We start from the raw sequence: 16,287 nt of genomic DNA on the forward strand, positions 1-16,287 counted from the left end.
AACTTGAAAAAATACTTCTAAATTAATGCTTGCTTAATCAGAGAGAGATCATCTTTCAAGTTGTTTTACGTACTAAATGGTTCTTGGTTTTACGACGCATATATGGAGTTAAATAGCACAGTTTTGAGTCATTTTGGACCAATTTGGGCCAATCTCAACAGCTTTTAATCTTTTATCATAGGCATACTCATTACTGATGGAGCCAAAACTTTTTGCCGTCCCAAAACAAGTCGCTTAATTCTGTGTCTTTATTTTATAATCGACAAGCTATTTACTGGTATTCAGCTCGTTTGCTCTATGGAACAAAACGTTTGATGCACTAGCCGACCAATAGCTTTGAATAGCAACTGAATAGATGGCTATGTAAACTCACTGGAAGAAGGACTGTAGTGGTTGTGGAATCAAGAGCCACAAAATCAACTCATATTAAATCAATACGTTTATGCTAGCCATTCTCCTTCCTTATTTGGCCGATAAGGTGTGATGACATCGGAAACTTGGCTCCTTGATTTAATTATCATTGCAAACACTTTCTTCCCATCAATACATAGTACAATAAGTGAGAGTTTCCGAGAAATTGTCATGCCACTCTTTCAAGCCTTGTTCCCCCGCCGTAACCAATGCTTTAAAAGGTGTATGGAGCCAATAGGCTTGTACAACTAGACGGCCTCTAGAGAAACATCATCGATCGACTGAGCAGCTAACACTGAAAAACCTTAAACCAAGATGAGAAAATTAACGGTACTTTTTTTGCTAGCTTTTGTCATGTTCGTGAGCTTGGTGATTGAATCTGAAGCCTATATTGGTCCCTGGACAAGACCTAATGGACCAAGTGGTAAAAAGAGATTTCTGAAAAAGTTTGAACAAGTGAGTACTGACGCTGAATTGGGGATATAAATTTAGAAGAGAGGCTTAGCGATATTCGAAAAACTTTTATATCAACACCACTTTTCAGTGTCCAGAGAAACGTTTCGCATTATAACTTCAGTCAAGAATAAGAACCCCGCTCTTTTTCACAGAGGATTAATCAAGCTGCAAGTTGAGAACTGGCTTTGGAAGTTTAAACTTGGCTAACCTGTAAACGGATTTTCAAAATGAACAAAAAATCCTGAATCCTGAATCTCTCAGTCTATTCTATAAGAAAGCAAAATTATTTCTGCTTTGTTGTCAAAACTCATAAGTAACGGACAATAGCAGACTGTGTCAGTCTTTTTTAGGTCGATCTGCTGGTATAGCTTTCAAACTAATCGGCTTTGACAAAGAAGGTTAATCAACTACTTCCAATTATAATTATCTTTGTTTTAGGATCATTTTTATATCATTTTCGTTCCATGATTCAGCGTTCCTTTCTTCTTTCCCTTGTCTTCTTCTATCTGTTTCCTATTTCTTTAGTTTTAGAAATATTATTTCATATCTTTCCTTTCCCTTCCTAAACTTTTCTTGCCTGGCTTCTTTCTTCCGCTCAGGCATGCATTCATATTTATTTATTCCTTTTATTCTGCCTCTATCTCCATTTTTACTGTCATGAATGACAGTATTTTCTATTTAAGATAAAATTCTACCGTTATGTCTGATAAATAAAGGCGGGAAGTCGATGGCTACCGTTTCTATGTAAAGACAAGATAGTCCAGCTTGTCATTCCAATGGTATGCCACTCCCTAAATTACTAAACAGGGAGCGGATTTTCGTGTTTGAACTTAAAATATCTCGAACTGTCAAAATTCGAGACATAGCGTACAAAATACTGAGATAATGAAAAAGAAGGCGAGGGAAGATAGCATGCGGAGAATGAAGTTGGCAGATATTTCATTTTTATTTTATCGATAAAAAAGGCTACAAGTAAATAGTATAGTTTATGTTTCTATATAAGCAAAAATAACAGGGTATTACTTATTGTGTCAAAGGAATTTTTCAAGTTAAACATGTTACATTCTGTTTTCAATTAGCTTCATAAAAACATCTTTTAGGTGAGTCTTAATGAATATTTTTCCTTGAATTTATCTCTTATGCTATTAGGCCGCAGATCAAGATGATAAACTCTTTCGAAAACGAGAATACAACGACGAGGCACGGTCTTTCAGGAACATTGCTCCAAGAAACAACGGATACGAAGAGAACTATTGAGAGATCATCCGCTGACCATACATGAGGAGGAACAGACGACTCAAGTACAAAGAGAAAGTTAACTGACACTAGTCATGCAGTTGTCGTTTAATCGTTAATTGTTAAAAACATGTCAAATTTACTGGTCAATATATATCTTGCTATTTTGAAATTATTATAAAAGGAAACGCTAATAAAATTAGTATTTTTACAGCAATAATCAATGGAAAAGTGAATGTGTGAAATATTCGTTGTTGAAAGTAGTCCCATTCATTGCGAACAATATTACACTAGACAATGAAAATATCGTACGACAATTATAACGAGATACTCGCCTCTCCCAAAGTGTCTCTGGTTCCGTTCCTGGTCATAGTTTTTGTCGTTTACTTGGTTTATCTCTTTATTAATAGAGCTTTTCTCCGGGTTAATCTCTTCGGTCCCTTCCCTACCCGTTCTCATTATCAGACCCCTAGGCTCCACAAGGGGTGGAGGTTTGGAACTACAACGCTCCCTCAGTAACATACTTGAAGCTCATGCTAAATTTAAACCTGGTAATACGCTATTTCATATGCATTTGTTGGTGTTCAGTTACGAAAGAGAGAACGTTTTCGAAATCAAGATGGCTCAGTGTAATTATAATGTTTTTGGTCAGATCAGATTTGAACAACTAATGAATAAGATTTGCACTGGTAGATTTTGGAGCTTGTGTAGCAGGTTCATATTTGAAGCTAATTAGGTTCAACATCGTGCAAACTGTCATTAATGGAGCAAAATAAATTGAAGATTTAGGTTGGTCGGGTTCATCCTTTTCCTTTCCATAAAAATGAGAACAAAGATCGCCGTCATGATGATTAACGTGAAAACGAAACCAAGGCTAAAGCTTTTGTTTAAAACAACGAACATAGCGGCTATATCTCGTAACATGCAAATGCATTCGGCTAGATGGCTGGAAAAGTTGAAAGTTCTCTTGGCCTTCCCTTTTATTTCTCTTTCTCCTTCTCCTTCTCCTAGTCATTCTCGATCCTTCTCCTTGTTCTTCTTCTCCTTGTTCTGCTTGTTCTGCTTCTTCTTCCTTGTTCTTTATCTTCTGCTTCTTCTTCTTCTATTGCGGCATAGTGGCCCAGGCCAACGAGCAGGAGAGAAACCCTTCTTTCTTCTTCGAAAGGGGATGAGGGCGAAGGTGGGCGGAGAGGGAGGAGGAGCGGTTTGAGAGTGATCTGTCTCTCTGTCTTCTTTCTGTCTTCTTCTCTTCTCTCTTATTCTTTTCTTCTTCTCTCTTCTTCTTCTTCTTCTTCTTCTTCTTCTTCTTCTTCTTCTTCTTCTTCTTCTCCTTCCTCTTTTCTTTTCTTCTTCTTCTTCTTCTTCTTCTTTTTCTTTTTCTCTTCCAAGTTTTTCTTCTTAAAGTTTCCTGTTAGCTTTATGCTGCACTGTGGTTGCTATATAATTAACTAAAATTAATATTGCTTTCAAGTATATAAAAAGCAATGAAAACGCAAATTATCCAGTCTTCACTTACATATGTCAAATTGAACCCCACTGGGCATGATTACCCCCAAATCTCACCATACATGTATACGATTAAATTATCCAATCCATTGCAAAAACACCCCCCACTTCTTTGATGGCCAATTTTCTTGTGCTACTGTGTTGTTTAACTAAGCAAGATCAACTAAAACAGTTGAAATTAAAATATTGACACAACTACAACAGAATCTTTTTTTCCTATCATCCAACCGGAAAAAAACCCTAATTATCAATCTTCCTTAAACTCACCAACAACGGTTTCGAGTGAAAAGGTTTGCTTTTGACCAAAACAAACCCTTGACAAAATATTTAACCAGAGGTAACCAAAGCTTGCAATACTTCTATTAAATTGATAACGACATTTTTTCCACTATTGAATCGCCGCAAAAAGCTATCCTTAGTGTAGAGAAATACTAATACGTAAGAAACATCCCATGAAATCTTTTGTGTTTTCAAAATCAAGATTAGGAGTAGAGTTAACATCGACGACAAACATGAACGTTTTATTTGTCGTTTGTAATGCGTTACAATAATAAATTCTTTTTTTTAATTTCCTATACTATGTTACATTTGGTTGATATATTCATCATTTTTTCGATTTTCTTTATAGATGCATGCCTTTTTGTCCATTGTCTATAGATACACGTTATCACGGCTCATGCATTCTGCCAATGTTTTATTGCTCTTTTTCTGTCATCTCCCCATCCATCTGAATTTAATCCGGAGCATAGCTTCTTTCTAGTTTGCTTGCAAAGTCTGATCTATAATAAAATTTGAATGTGAGAAAATTTAGACAGCATTCAAGGGGATTCATTCACTGTTATACAACAAGAACGATGTAATGTCTTTGCATGTAAAGAGAAATCTTTTTTTCTTCAATTATCTGTTCTGACGTCTTGGTTAACATTCACTGTTGTGCTAAAAACTCCTCTGTATCAAATTTCTTCTCGTCTTCCGATACGAATTCAAAGTCTTATTATTAGTTCTAATGTAACAGGCTCAAACCAACAAGCCCTCTTAGACTATTGCATTTTCGCTGTCTTACTAAACTTCTCTAATAAACGAAATTAACGCTAGTAAACTACATTTAGAATTACCATTCAAAATGCCTTACATAGACGTTTGACTGAGTTATAGTCCATAACAAATCATAGCACAGTCAGAAACGTCAACTTTGCGATAAAAAAAATAAAAATTAAAAAAAAAAAAAAAAAAAGTATGACTTTGCCCGCTTAATATAAGAAAAGATAAGTTCCATTCAATATTATACTTGCTGGCAAAACACTGCAACATTATCTATTACCTACGATATCTATCGGGAGGCACCCTTTGACAGGTGTAAAAAGCATACCGATCGAAAAAACTACTAAAAATATAACGAAACTGGAATTCTTCATAGCTTTCTCGATCAAAAAAAGACTGTGTCCATAGGCCGGACACCCAGAATATTATTCTTCCCCACTTAAAGAGTTTGGAAAAGAAAAAGAATTGAAAAACGAAGCTCACCAATTTTGCAGTTACTTGTTGCTGGCTGTTACTCCTGTCCATTACGCGATTACAAAGTGCACTCAACTGATTGACCGTATTTTGGTATTGATAAATGTCAAGATTAAAGGCACTTTCAACTTCATCTAGAATGGAAAAACCTACCAGAAATACCGAAAAAATGGCTAACTTGTTCATACTTTGAAAAAGAAGGCGCTACCTACTCGTATCGCTGCGTCCGGCCACTGTGAAATGAATTAGAATAGTCGGTCACTTATACTCTTCAACGAAAGAAAAAATAATCAGTCTTGAACAAATATATTTGGCTACGATTTGTGGGTTAATTAATTTAATTTTCTAAAAAGCCGTTGTTTATTTAAGAGGGGATGGGGGGGGGGGGGGGGGATCTGAGCCTTGAATAACTTGATGTACACTTTATTTTCTCGCTTACTTAGAGGTGAGAACTGGTACGAGCATTTGATCCAATAGCCCAGTTTCAGTACGAGGCAATTGCTAAATTAAACGTTATCTTTTCTCCCCTGCACAAATCACTTAGCATTATGCACGAAGCATTGACCAAGATCGACAGCGTTCCTTGTTTAATCAAACTAAGTTACTGTGAATCCAAATATTATTCTTTGGCTGTCAGCAAAATTTGTCTTCCCAAAAGCAAATCTCATGTTATAGATAAAACTACTATCTAAAAGAGAAGAAAGCCATCCAGCCAGGTAATTTGGAATCAAGTCGCGTAATGCATCGAATCTTTACTATACCTTACCATACCTATCTAGACCATACTAAGACTACCATGTCTAACTATGACGCAGGCAAGTCCCAGAATCAGCGCACGCGTTTTCGTGCCAAATCTACACTAGCCCTTTAAATGAACACTTTGTAAATAGTAAAAAATGTCCATGTTTCTGTACATTCAAAAAAAGAAATTTAACCGAATGTTTTCAAAAAATGACATTAAAAAAGATAAAAACCAACAAAAGTGTTTGCTTATTTGCGTGGTGTTCATCACTGATGGCTAACATGACGTCGTGTTGCTTTATGCATCGAAATCATTACTCCTATCCAACTCCCACACTATATTTACTCTGTGTACTTATAAAATATAGGAAGTTGTGCGCAAGATTCGTTTACGTTCATTGGTACTAACGTCATCACCAAACAAACATTTATTTTGAAAAAACTGATGAAAAGTCTTAGAAAAGCAAATTTGAATTAGTATAATATTCTTCAGCTGTGCAGAGTTTCTTAGATTAGGGTTCCTTCATATTTATTTCTTTTTCCTTTCTTTCTTTTCTTCTTTGCGTTTGCAATAATAATAATAGTAGTAGTAGTAGTAGTAATAGTAGTAGTAGTAGTAGTAGTAGTAGTAGTAGTAGTAGTAGTAGTAGTAGTAGTAGTAGTAGTAGTACTAGTAGTAGTAGTAGTAGTAGTAGTAATAGTAGTAGTAGTAGTAATAGTAGTAGTAGTAGTAGTAGTAGTAGTAGTAGTAGTAGTAGTAGTAGTAGTAGTAGTAGTAGTAGTAGTAGTTGGTGTTAATGTTGCAACTACTTCTGCTTTCGTCATTGCTTATAGTATATTTATTTTTAGCTGTAAAGTCGTCTTTTTGTTTGTTGTTTTGCCTGTTGCAATTATTGTTGTTGCTATTGTTGTCATCGTTGCCGTAAAATCTTAACTTCTTTAAAAGCTCGCTAAAAACTAGTGTGCGCTATCGGTGCTATGTTTCAGATCTACCCTATTATAAACCCGTGGAAATTTCCCACGCAGTATTCTACAAAAGTTGCTTATATACTTATATAGTTGTTAATACTGAGTAAATAAAAGATGTAGATAAAGATTATAAGGTATTATTATTATTATGAGATATAGATATAGTTAAGATACATAGTTTTGACTTAAACTCTAAAAGTTGTGACTTCTTGGGTTCGTAACAGTATCCATGGTTTATTCCATGCACCTCCTAACTTCTTCTCTACCATTTCATGACCAGCCCAACAATATTCCGGTGGCAAAATCATTGCATGACATTAGCAGATCAGCCTTGACAAAGAACATTCACTAAATAAGAACCTCACCAATTTTGCAGTTTGTTCTTCCTCAGAAGTATTCCTACGTCTCCTTCTCCAGTATCTTCGCCGGTATCTTCTTCCTTTGGATGTTATTTTAGTAACCAAAGTATCACAAAGTGAGCTCATTTGATTGACCGCATATTGTATTTGATAGATATCAATATTAAAGGCGCTTTCGACTTCACCTAGAATGGCAAATCCTAACAGAAATACCGAAAAAATGGCTAACTTGTTCATACTTTTGAAGGAAAGGCTACCGACTTGTATCGCTGCGTCGCGACTGAAATGGATTATCCTTTGATGGAATAGCTAAGGATGAATGTCCTGATATACTCGTTGAGGGTACGTACAACACACCTGTGTCGATAGCTAAAATAAACACTATTAAACACGCGAACACTTTATCAAAATGATGAGCAAATATTCCGGTTTTTCTATCAGTTATAGGTGTGAACTTGCGGAAATCAAAGTTAGCTAGAATAGGCAAAGCACGCCAAAGCGAGGAGGACTGCAAACAAGATCACACGGGGGCAAATAATTAAAGTAACCTTAAGTAACCAATGTAAAACACACAAGTACATTTAGGAAACTAAAGTAGAGGACTGGAAATTATAACTGTCAATTTAAATTAGCACTAAACGTAAAAATGAAAACTATTGATAATAAAACAGGCGAAAAAGAAGGCGAAAAAAAGGTTAAGTTGAAGAAGACGAAAAAGCCAGCCTTATCAGACATAAGAAAAACTTTTTTTCGACAAAACTTCAAACTGTGTAGATTTATTTGGCTAAGTCTTTTGGGGTTTAATTAAATTAATTTCGTAAAAAGCGTTTGTTTATTCAAGATGCTGGAAAAACGTAAACGGCAAAAGTATTGCGCTACGAAGACTTCAGTGCTGTTTATCTCTTGCCTAAAAAACTTGTTCCTACCCAACTAGACGCATGTAACTGAGATTTTCATTCTTCGATTGCACGTTACGTTATCGCTGCCATGTTGGTACCATTTAACAAAAGATTTTTCATTAAAATCCATTGTTAACGGTACCACGATGGCCTCCATGTTTTCGTCTTTTACTCTCTTGGGAATGCTTGCAACCCATCATTAGCACGAGCTAACTAGACCATTCTAAATTCAAACTCTTTTCAGACTATGTTAGTTTAAAGTCCCCTTTTAACCAACTTTTAAGCTTGACATTAAATAATTTGTAGAAATCTGTAAACCAAATTCGAATTTTGAACTTTTTATAGTAGTCGAATGGAAAAGAAGCGATGAGTGCGATATCTGTTCTCGAGTGAAATTATGAGGAATTCCCGAGTCAGACAATGAATTTTACTTGAATTTCATAAAAGATAGCAAAAAGAATGACTTATTTATAACATTTTATATGATTTAGGAGAACAAAAAAAGCAGCGCGGGTTTCCCTGTATTTTCGTGCTATTCAGATTTTCAAATGTTTTCAATTTTGTCTAATTTTCGTAAACATAAAAGTCCTGTATCTTTTTTGCATTTAGTTGTCTTACTTTGTTCCTTTTTAATTAGTTTTCACGTTTATTTGGTGTTTTGATAAGAAAGAATGACCAAAATGTTGGTTCCCTGATTTTAGATGCGATTCCAAGTCATCAAATACCCAATCGTATACGTCATCTCTAGCCAATCAGCGCGCGCGTTTTTAAAAGATGAGCTACGACAATGCAAGGATTTCTAGCACAAACCCAATAAATGTCATACCATCTACATATCTATGTCTACAGTATAAATCGCGTACATGTGAACATCAATTGACAAAGCAAGTGAAATAATGAAGATCCAATATGCCTTCCACTTACTGTTCTTCTTTTTTTTTTTTTGAATCTCCTTACGCGATGATAGCACAGATTCCGACTTGCAGGACGCAAATACATTGCTTTGGAAGAGCAGTAGTTGATAAATTGTTCAATCTCTGGAAGCCTTTGTATATCAATAGTGAAAGATAAGAGTTACCATTATAGGCAGAGAGATGAAGCATAGAAACAACATCAGGCGAATGGATCTCATTTTTAGATAAATATCACGTTACTCAAACACTAATATAAAGAATGAATAAAAAAATCTTACATCCTCGGTATATATACTTAAAGTTATGATGTCGGAAAGGAGTTGCACAAGGATGACAAGGATGTGTGCATGCTCATGGTTGTTAAACGTGTTGAACTTTTACTTCTCTGAAGCCTGTCGGTAATTGTTGACGCGGTTCAACAGGAACACGTACATATATGGAACATACAAAACACCGTAAATTTTGACCACATGTCGATGGCAATGTATCATTTAGACTAGAGTTCCGAAGTGAGGCAGGTGCAATTCTAACAACCAAACGAGATGGTTTTCTTATCAATCATTTTCTGCGTTTCGGTCTTCTACCTTTAGAAAATTACTGTAGCTTACATATGGGAAGGATTCCTTAGTAGCTCAGTTAAGTCCTAAAAATGCTATAGCAACCACTGCAACTGGTTACTATAATGCTACAGCAACGACTATTTTTACTATTTACTACTAGCGATGTTCCTGCACAGGGTCGAAGGAGTAAAATGAGAACTTAAATCTTCCAGCTCTTTGTTTAATTTTGCACTGGGAATGGGATTCCTGTGTTAATGAGTATGTGGTCATTGCAAACAGCGGTATTCAACAGAAAACGTAAGATAATGAGATGGGCTCTGCGCACTCATCAGATAGTGAACACAGACGCATACTTGCTTGGTGGGTTGGTTGGTGGACTGTTGTTTTTGTATTTGTTGTTATTGTTGTTGTTGTTGTTGTTGTTGTTGTTGTTGTTGTTGTTGTTGCTGCTGTTGCTCTTGTTCAGGTTCAGTGCTGCTGCTGCTGTTGTCGTTGTTGTTGTTGTTGTTGCTCAGATTGCTGCCGTTATTGAGCAGTCGTTGTTGTCGTCGTCATTTTTTTTTTTTTTTTTTTTTTTTTTTTGCTGTTTCGAGCATGCGCCAAAACATTTTTTTTTTTTTTTCAACTTATCGTATTAACATCTTCCACGTAAGCAAGGAAAGAAAATATGAAAAGTACCCTTTTATAGTGGGATACAAATTCAGTATGTGTGTACTGGTTTAAATTTCAAACGCGGCCCACTGTCACTCACACACACTACCACTACATGAAGTATTCTATGCATACAAATAAGGGGCTGTTCATGAATATATTTGAAATATATGGGGGAGGAGAGGGTGAAGGAGAGGGGAGAAAAGGGAGATGGTAATCATCATCATCATCATCTTCCTCATTATCATCATAATTGTCATTGTCATCATCGTCATCATCATCATCATCAACACCATCATCTTCATAAACATGTATCATCATCATCGTCGTCATCATCATGTTTCATCATCATCATCATCTTTACCATTATCATTATCCTCATGTATCATCATCATCATGTGTCATCATCATGTATCCCCATCATGTATCAACATCATGTATCATCAACATGTATCATCATCATCATGTATCATCATCATGTATCGTCATCATGTATCATCACCATCATCATCGTTATCATCATCCTCATCAACATGCATCATCATCAGTATCATCATCATCATTATGATCATCATCGTCATCATCATTATCATCATTATCATCATGTATCATCAACATGCATCATCATCAGTATCATCATCATCATTATGATCATCATCGTCATCATCATTATCATCATTATCATCGTTATCATCATGTATCATCATCATCATCATCCAAGAATAAACAATAATAATAATAACATCCAATAACATAACATCCAAGATACTGTTTGAAGAATGGACCATTGTTGTTTAATGTACTGATTATTTAACTTAAGGGACCACCGGTGAAGAAGATTTCTGCTTTCCTTTTCAGTAACTTTGAAAAAAATTAATACATTATATTGAAATTAATATACGATCGTATTTTGAGAATCTTAATTATTTGTCTCACGCGAAACACACTGTTAAAACATGCATAAAATAGATATTAATATGAAGTAAAATATTCTTCTCTTTTTGGTTTTTGCAATCTCAGGCAAATGGCGGGAGTATGGGGCTGATAATCATAACAACTGCAAATTAGGAGACTAGCAAATATTCTCTACTTTCACATCCCATTTTGCTGAAGGCTGATCAGACAATGTTGAAAATACCTTGTTTGGGTATCCAAAAATAAAATGAAGAAGTAAAAAACAGAAAAGGATAGACACTTGAAGACGTTTAAGGTAAATTTTAAACATTTTTTCGTAAGTCAATACATTTTCTGTAAGACCAAAACTCTTGATGATCTGTACACGCAAAAATAACTTGAAATAAACTAATAATCAGTATTGTACAGATAAAAGCAGGTATAGAATAAATTCAATTAAGAAACCTTTCAATTTGGGACAGTTTTTTGATTGGTTACCCCCCCCCAAAGACGCAAGGCATTATGGGGATGTGAAAGTAGAGAATATGATAAAACTCAAAGACAGCATTTAAGGAATTCTACTGATTTATTCAACTTTGGCATTCAACTAGAGACTTGAATTAAATACTTGGCAGACTAAAGACTGAAGTTGACTGTTCTTTTCCAAATCTTCCGTTACTTTGACTTCGGCAAACAAGATTTGCGCTAGTTCCGTACCAATCTGAGTGGTTCCGGTATTTGCTTTAATACATCGCATATCTAAAACCGATCTCTAGACAGAGGAAGGAGTGCCTAGCTTATTGTCGTGTTTTTCATGCAATTCGCATTCTAATTGTTTGATTTGGGTCTCAACGGAGAGCACATTAATAAGTGTATTGATCCGAGAACCGCTCTTATCTAGAAGAAGTTTCAATTTAAGAACGTTTATTTTCCATAAATTATGTTTGTCTCATAAATTTAGCGATAGCTTGAAGGCAGGTGGATTGAAATCATTTTAAAAATATCAAAAAAAATCTGCGCTCTTGTCCTCCGAGAAGCATGCAAAGTTAAAGATCTGGCTTAGCTGGACTTGTAGAGTTTTATATAATAAAACATTCGTGAAAATAGAGTGCCTTCTGAGACATTGATATGTACGCTGTTCGTAAATTGATGTAAAGCTTGTGCGCTTTAAAAACAGAGGCACGTCGAGGAAGATTTGTCTTCTTGGACCGAAAATTCAACCAACCTATTGACTTATTAAGTATTTTGCGGTAACAGGAAACAGCGCATTTATTTTTTCATCAGAGGAATAGTAACATCAATATTCAAGGATTAGTTTATCTTTCCCATAAATTACGTACTCATAGTTACAGCTGATAAAGCTGACCAAACGCTTTATCTACTTCAAGGAATTTTAAACAAAACTAAGCTAAAGGGAATTTTTATTCTTTCTTTCTTTATTCCTTTTTTTTTTTTTTTTTTTTTTTTTTTTTTTTTTTTTTTGACTTCTTTTAGTACGGAATGCTTTGCCAGGATGTATGGCTAGTAGCTTTTTCCCAGTTGCGCGTGCATTCCAAATCTGCTCTGTTTTGTCCAAACTATCATCACTGTCAGTTGAAGAACACAGGGACGTGATACATTTAACGACGTACAACTGATCGTTCAAGTCTATTACTTATCTAGTAACAGAAGGACAGTACAAGTGAGCTTTAAAAGGGGGGCTTATCTTGCAAGAAAAACGATGCCACTCTCTTAAGGCCGGTTTAGACGGTACGATTTTCGCCTACAGACTATCGTATACAACACGCTCGCGTCTGTCGTAGGCGAGTTGTAGGCTTGATTTACACGCTACGACTCGAGTTGTAGGATGGCGCGAGCGTGTTGTATACTATAGTTATAGGCGAAAATTGGACCGTCTAAACCGGCCTTTATAGACCTTCATTTCCAAATCAGCTACAACCTCACCAAACAAAGGTGGATTAGATAAAAAAACGTTGACTAAATATTTCTTTATAACAAATTATTTTTGTTCTGTACGAAAATGTAGCTTTTAATGTATAAATGTCCCCGTTATTTTCTTAGTAGTTAGTTCGCTGCTTATCATTAGTTGTTTTTCATGTCGCCCGGTAAGGTGGCATCATTCCCGGCTAATGAAGTTTTCTTAGCTCAGTTTAACGTTATAATATTAATACTAAAATGTATGTAAATATTTTTCTGGTAAAATGAAATATGAATATGAAATAATACAGCTGGCATGCTCTGGCGAGCGGTAGGAGTTGTATTATTCATGAGGCTTGTGCGGGGATATCAGTCAGTCAAGGTCTAGGTGTACTCGCTCAAGGCCTATTTATCCGGCTGTCAGTCTTGTTATTTGCAGAAGCAGTTGCTAGCAGGTTCTGACATTTTTGAAATTCATTTTGCAATTCCGCGAGCTGAATTTTGCTACGGTTGTTACTGCAGCTGCTGCTACTAAAGCTACTAACACAACAACCAAACTTCTATCAATAAAAACTACTACGATTTATATTACAACCGCCACCACCTTCACTACCATCACCATTTCTACTACTATTGACTAATATTTTTCGAAAAAAAGCTGTTCCAGTTAAGGACACGGGGCAACAATGGAACAGGATCCTGGGAATATACAGGATCCCCCTCCTAGCAAAAAAATCTGTAGTCTCTGTTTTCGATGAACATGTTTTCGTTTCACATGCACAGATATCTGACTGTATGCTTGAGGAATTAATTATCGTAAAAAAAGAACCTGGCTTGTGACAGAGCTATGCGTGTGCTCATAGTAAAGTTAGGTTTCTGCGTGCGAATTCAACTAACCTCCCACACAGTGAATCATAATCGCCGGACACCTGACATTGCCTTAAAATTCAGCCTTTGACAAGCATAAATTTTTAAATATGAATCAATGTTGGCCATCCGTTTAATAGAGATATGGGAAGATCTACTGGTTTGGTAAAAAATGTAATCACGCAAGAGTGAGATACCGTGAGGGTTTTAATGCTTCAAATCTGTAGTACCGTGTATGAAGCTGAAGATATTCAACAAAAGAAAACTGAACATCAGTTCGACCTCTTGATAACATGACAAGCCAAGCTAAAAGCACCCTTCAGAAATCACGAACAAAAAAAATCTCAATTGTGAGAAGCCATTGAACTCCGAATAAGTTAAGACTATTGTTAAAATACTAACCCTTTTAGCGTTGGGTAGATAGTTAATCTTTTCTTATTTAGAGGTCGAATTGAAGCCGATTCCTTGAAAAAATTCCACTTAAAAACTAAATATTTTCCTGGTCAAGACTGCTTGCGCTATTTTTAAAGAAACTGCACTGCGCTTAAATTTAGAATCCTTTAAATTGCTTATTTTCTAGGGGAAAACCATAACAATAACAGGTAGAATTTCTCGTTTTTCTCGTACATACAATTATTACTTGGATCTGAGCTATTTTCAGTAACCATTTGATATACAGGGACGCTTTGGTAGAATCGTTCCCAAATGCCGTTAAATTCTACACCCGTTCGTTTACATTACTATTGAAACTACCAAGACGTCATTCGCCATCATTTCCAAGCTGAAATTTATATTGCTTCATAAAATGTTTCAAATCCTAATATACACATTGTCTTCCAATTCTATCGGTTTATTATACAACTGTGAGTTTTGCAATGATTTTCCTGTCCAAAAATACACTGAAAAATAGGAGATTTTCTTAAGAAAGATGGTTCCAAATTCCTTAGTGATCCGCCACACACAACTAACAATAGAGTATTCATATCGAAACTTTATTATTTTTTTGGTAATATGAACTCGGCAAGTGAAAAAAACCTTATTAAAGGTATCCAAATAGTAATGTAACTTGTCTAAGAATCCTCTTTTGTGATGCAAATGATTCCGACATCATTTTAATTTCTTACTTTCTAAGATCACTAGATATGAAAACTGAGAGTTGTCTCTCTGATACTGAAAGGTGTTCAAACAAATCGTACTTAAACGTAAATCGATTTGGTTCAAATTCTTCATTTTTTAAATGACTTTTTTAAGCATGAGTATATTTTTAATTTAGTCTTGTACTATGAATTTTTAGCAAAAACTCGAAGCACTAGCAACACCTTTATCAGATCAAAACAATACGCTCGTGAGGCGGTTTACTAGAAAATCCATTTGTTTGGGTGCTTTTAGCAATTTGATTCATACTATTCCCTCACAAAGCAATACTAACGCGTTAACTCTGGAAGATATATTAAGGAAGCCTCGTTTATTTGCTTAAGAAGAATGACTGTATTAGCATATTTCTTTAACGCTGTAAGGAAGCCATGGAAAATATGGCACAATGCATCGCATCTTTTGAAAAAAAAAAAACACTAAATCCCCAATTAACAAAAAATGGTCCAAGAAAGTGTGCCTTCAAAGTAACATCAAAAAGGGCTGTTAATGAATTAAGGAAGCATGCACTAATCGAGAACTGGGCCCTACATATATAGCCATATGGCGGGAAAAGGGCATTTTTGCCTAAAATGGCAGTTGCCCTAAAATTGCATGGTTTTACTAGAAGCAAAGTCGGAATTTTTTTATTTCGACTAGAAAATTGTACAAAGCTTACTCAACAAATTATTTGGAGTAAAACTAATTAACAAATTATTTAAATACCCGTGTAAGGTTTTAAACTAAGAAAACACCACTAAAACGAAAGGTGGTGATCCTTTTTGTACCTGAACGGATGCCACCCTAAAAAAATCGTTCACAATTCTTTAATTCCAGTACAATTTCTTCCACGGAAAAGACAGGTTAGCGAGACGAATCTAGACTATAAAATTAAGTTGTTTGCTATTAATTTGAACTGAATTTCAACAGGACAAGTAATGTGGGTGTTATGGCAGTTGTACCGTGAGAAGACAGGAATTTTTTTGGTCGGGTACAATAAAGATAAGCTTTGCAAACATCTTTATAGATGATGGGGGAAAAGCTTGACTTCAATAAAAAGGGCTTCCTGTGATTAGACTCGTTTTTAATTTAAGTTCCTCTGTCAAGAAGCAGTTATTAGCAAAATGTTTTTGTTTATTTGATGTCTTTGAATCAGCTGCCAAATTCATTTTCTTATGAAAACAACTTCGAGTAATAACTGAACGCACTATGACAATATTTGTCATGTACATGCGTTCTTAGTTTCTCAATAATTCGAAAT

The 16,287-nt window shown here is 35.4% G+C and overlaps 2 long non-coding RNA genes across 2 annotated transcripts; one reads left to right on the forward strand and one right to left on the reverse strand.

The window, feature by feature from the left end:
- Window positions 1–643: 643 nt before the first annotated feature.
- Window positions 644–2,323, forward strand: LOC148905879 (uncharacterized). The gene is made up of 2 exons (XR_016121492.1): window positions 644–867; window positions 2,017–2,323. It is a non-coding gene; the product is annotated as an uncharacterized LOC148905879 (long non-coding RNA).
- A 1,786-nt stretch (window positions 2,324–4,109) lies between these two features.
- On the reverse strand, window positions 4,110–5,368 carry LOC116292588 (uncharacterized). Its single transcript, XR_004196684.2, has 2 exons — window positions 5,134–5,368; window positions 4,110–4,388 (listed from the first exon to the last, which is right to left on the reverse strand). It is a non-coding gene; the product is annotated as an uncharacterized LOC116292588 (long non-coding RNA).
- Window positions 5,369–16,287: the final 10,919 nt, after the last annotated feature.

This window comes from Actinia tenebrosa, unplaced genomic scaffold, assembly GCF_029948245.1.
Source record: "Actinia tenebrosa isolate PJP-AT-01 unplaced genomic scaffold, QUT_ActTen_1.0 PGA_scaffold6__47_contigs__length_16458017, whole genome shotgun sequence".
NCBI lineage: Eukaryota > Metazoa > Cnidaria > Anthozoa > Actiniaria > Actiniidae > Actinia > Actinia tenebrosa.